Genomic DNA, 4,795 nt, shown 5'->3' on the forward strand with positions numbered 1-4,795 from the left:
GATGGCTTCTCTAAAATATCTTAGTTGTAATTTTTTCCCCACATGTAGACCTCCTAATCCATGCTCATCTTTTTTTCTTTCTAAAATTGTTAGTGACGGCGAATCTGTACAGGTGTGCAGCAACCTCAATTCTTGCGTCCTCAGAATAAAGAATTTGGCCGAGGGGCATAAGGCAGAGGGAGAGACTGAGGCAAGTTTTCGAGTAGGAGTGAGCGTTTATTAAAAAGCTTTAGGGCAGGAATGAAAGGAAGTAAAGTACACTCGGGAAAGAGCCACCTGGGCAACTTGAGAGATCAAGTGTGCCATTTCACCTTTGACTTGGGGTTGTACATTTTGGCATGCCTCTGGGGTCTTGCGTCCCTTCTCCCCTGATTCTTCCCTTGGGCTGTCCCAAGGGAAGAAAAGAATTGAATCCTGGGACTAGAATATTTAGGGAAGAGGACAACATTGAGGGGGGAAAGAGGAAAAACAAGATTTGTTAGTTTTCCAGTGTTTCTTAGTATGCCCAATTGATGAAATAAAATTTTCGTTGTCTTACATAAAGCTTTGATGATTAACTAGAGGAATGCAGATATTGTAAAACTTTTTGTCAATTTTAAAAGTGCAATATAAAGCAACCACGTTTAAATAAAAATAATGATAATAATATTAAGAAGAAATCATGGCCAAGTTGTGTTTATTTCTGTTATACAAGATTGTTACAATGTTTTACAGTTATTTAGTATAATTCACCACATTAATAAATTAAAAGAGAAAAATAATTTGTCAAAAATTTAACATCTGGCAGGGCACGGTAGCTCATGCCTATAATCCCAGAACGTTGGGAGTCTAAGGTGGGTAGATCACTTGAGGCCAGGAGTGTGAAAGTAGCCTGGGCAACATAGTGAAACTTGTCTCTACAAAAATTAGCCAGGCGTTGTGGTGCATGCCTGTAGTTCCAGCTACTTGGGAGGATAGTTGAGCCCAGGAGTGGGAGATTGCAGTGAGCTATGATCATGCCATTGTACTCCAGCCTGGGTGACAGAACGAGACCCTGTCTTAAAAAATAAAAATAAATAAAATAAAATTCAACATCAAAAAACCAAAAAGCAAAACCCCTTTTAACAAAGTATGAATAAAAGAGAACATTCTTATTCTGATAAAGGGCATGGGCAAAAACCCCTATAGCAATGACAATACTAATGGTAAAATGTTGAAAGCATTCCTCTTAAGATCAAGACCAAGACCTGAGTGCCTCACATCATGATTTTTATTCAGTTTTGTACTAGAGGACTCAGCCAGGGCTGTAACGTGAACAAACAAGCAAGCAAGCAATAAATAAAAAATAAATAAAATATATACATATATATTTATATATTTTATTTATTTTTATATATGTATTATATATATATATATATAAATAAAATATGGTGTAAGGATTGAAATGGAAGAAGTAAAGCTATTATTGTTTGCTGATGATATGCTTATTTACATAGAAAACCCCAAAGATTAAGAGAATATAGTCAGTCAACAGAATACAAAATTAAGGTGCAGGCAAGGCGCGGTTGCTCACACCTGTAATCCCAGCACTCTGGGAGGCCAATGTGGGCGGATCAAGAGGTCAGGAGTTCAAGACCAGCCTGGCCAATATGGTGAAACCCCATCTCTACTAATAGTACAAAAATTAGCAGGGCATGTTGGTGCATGCCTGTAGTCCCAGTTACTCGGGAGACTGAGGCAGAAGAATCGCTTGAACCCAGGAGGTGGAGTTTGCACCGAGCCGAGGTCAAGCCACTGCACTCCAGCCTGGGTAATAGAGCAAGACTCTGTCTCAAAAAAAAAAGAAAAGAAAAGAAAAGAAAAAAAAAAAATCAAGGTGCAATAATCAATTTTATGTGTATACACTAGCAAAAAACAGAAAATGCAATAAACCGGAACACTATTTATAGTAGCATAAAAAATAAGATATATGAGAATAGATCTTTTAAAAGATATTCAACACTTTCATGGAGCAAAATAAAACTATAGAAACAAGATCTAAATAAATTGAAAGATATGTTCACAAATTGGAAGAGTCAATATCATAAAGATGTTGATTCTCTCAAATTGATTATAGTCTGGGGTCGGGGCCAAGGGAAGCACATGGCCCCCCACCAGAGTGAAATTGCCCTGACCTAACCCCCTCCCAAGAGTCTGTATGCTGTCAGGAGGAAGGGGCAAAGCCAGCCTTACTCACCCTAACAGGAGTCAGACCCTGACCTTGACCTCTGGACTCCAGAGCTAATGGCTAAAGATTCTCAGGACTGTTGCCAAATTGTCTTCCTCAGGTACCACATTCACCATCAATCAATCAATGCATTAACAAGCCCTAGACTTAAGGAGTAAAGATGAGATTTAATTACAGTTCAGTGACAGCTGGCTTTTCTTTTTAGAGATGGGGTCTTGACCATGTACTTTTTTGGCCTTGCAGCCTCATTGTAGCTTCATGAAGGAAGGAGTCTTTGAGCTGAGAAAACTGAAGCTCTGAGAGGTTGACTTCCCAAGAGCTTTGGTGGCTGTGAGAGCCCAAACAAGAGAGAAGCAGTGGGCTGAGAAGCAGTGAGAAATCACCTGCACCACAGTCTGTTCTGTGCGCTCTACGGGTGAGGCCCCAGGTGCCTGCTGCCATAAAGGGGCGAGACAGACATCAGAGAAGACAAGCAACAAGGAACCTTGAGCCGCTGACCCTAAGTTCTAGAGCAACCTCACTGGAGATAAGATATTAGGCATTTTACACAAGAAAGAACAGAAAACCAAGGTTTTACTAAGCAAGCCATGCCAAGAGCTGAGTGCCTGGGACAATGTACTAGATATTTTGCTGTGTCTGCCCCGTGTATCCACTTTTCTAATTGCTACTACAGACATCTACAGAGTTACCATAGAAGCAGCAACTGTAAATAATGTGACCCTGCCCCCTGCTCCTACTGCTGCAGGTGATTGGTCTAAACTGGGCCAATCAGAACCTTCCCTGAGAACTGTGGCACTGGAGTAAAACAGAGCTGCTGGTGGCCATGCTTCCTCCCTGTGGACCACAGCAGTAGTGGAGATGGGTTCATTAGAGAAAGAATAATGTAACACAAATATCATCACCAAATGTAGGCTCTATAAAAGCAGGGATTGTTGTCTATTTCTGTTTATTACAGTATTCCAAGTGTCTAGAATATGCCTGGATATAGTAATAATAATAGTAACATAGATAGATGATAGATAGATAGATAGATAGATAGATAGATGATGGATAGATAGATAGTGCCTACTACAATCAGACAACTGTCCTAAGCTTCATACATGTAATTCATTTGCTCCTTATAATAACCCTATAAGGTAGAATATTATTATCCCCACACTCCATTTGAGAAAACTAAACCTGGGACACAGAGTAACTTGCCTACAGTTCCAAAAGGAGTAGGTGAAAGACCTAAGAGTCAAATCAAGTCATTTGGTTCCTGAGTTTGTGCTCTGAATCAATTCCTTATGCCACCTCTCAATATATATGTGTTGAATGAAGAATGAACGGACAAATCAGATATGCAGAAAGGAGAGCTGGTGCGAGAGATAATTCCATTAACAATCAAGTTCCTTGTTCAGAGGGTCTTTGCAGCTCAGTTCTGCTCTTGTCCTTGGGTTCTGTGAAACTCATGCTCACCTGGTCTTATAAATTGGACCGGTTTCATGGTTCTATGCTCAGAAGGGCCCCTGTGCTTGGTTTAATGCTCTGTTGTTACCATCACTAAATTCTTAATAATTTTATCTTTGAACTTGTGTCTTATAAACAAAGTATGGTGGGACAATGGAGCATGCACGCAAACAGAGAAAACACGTCCAATACACATGCTGCCACTGGTCCTTGCCACTCCATCCTCATACAGCATGTGTGATGCCCCATGAGCACAGAATTCCAGTAAACTGGCAACACAGGGGAGTTCAGCAAGACTCAAATAGGTGTCAGGTAAGCGTGTTCTGTCTACAACTAAGTAAGCAGAGGCACTAACACTCATGAGAAGCCTCACTTTCTTCAAACCAGAACTTGTTTCGAACACAGGAAGAACAAAAAATTGCATTCTAAAAATGCAAACGACCAAGGAATCTTATGATATCCTTTCTTACTAGTGTTACTCACCTGCATTAGCCAACTACTTAAACACTGAAAATGATAACATCGACAGCGAGGGAATGAGGGGACCACCAGAGTTCCTTTTCTTTTCCGTTCTTCCTTACTCATCAGTGAGTCAAAGGTAGAGAGGACGGGCGGAATGGATATGCATTGAGAAGTGAAATAAAAACAGTTGGATTAGTTTTGTGCAGCATTTCCACCATCTGGTAAAAATGAAACACATATGCATGTATGAGCTGCAAAATACAAACTGTATAACTTTGGTGACTCTGCATGTGAGTTAAATGCTCTTATATTTGCATTTAAAACTGGCATTGCACAGTGAATGTAAAAATCAGGGGCTGGACACGGTGGCTGATGCTTGTAATCACAGCACTTTGGGAAGCCGAGGTGGGCGGATAACTTGAAGTCAGGAGTTCGAGACCAGCCTGACCAACATGGCAAAACCCCACCTCTACTAAAAATACAAAAATTAGCCGGGCGTGGTGGTGTGCACCTGTAATTCCAGCTACTTAGGAGTCTGAGGCAGGAGATTCTCTTTAACCTGGGAGACGGAGGTTGCAGTGAGCTGAGATCACGCCACTGCACTCCAGCCTGGGTGACAGAGTAAGGCTCCCTCTCAAAAAAAAAAAAAAAAAAAAAAAAAAAGAGAAAAGGAAAAAA

The sequence above is a fragment of the Rhinopithecus bieti genome, unplaced genomic scaffold (genome assembly GCF_001698545.2).
Source record: "Rhinopithecus bieti isolate Rb0 unplaced genomic scaffold, ASM169854v2 scaffold_7684, whole genome shotgun sequence".
NCBI lineage: Eukaryota > Metazoa > Chordata > Mammalia > Primates > Cercopithecidae > Rhinopithecus > Rhinopithecus bieti.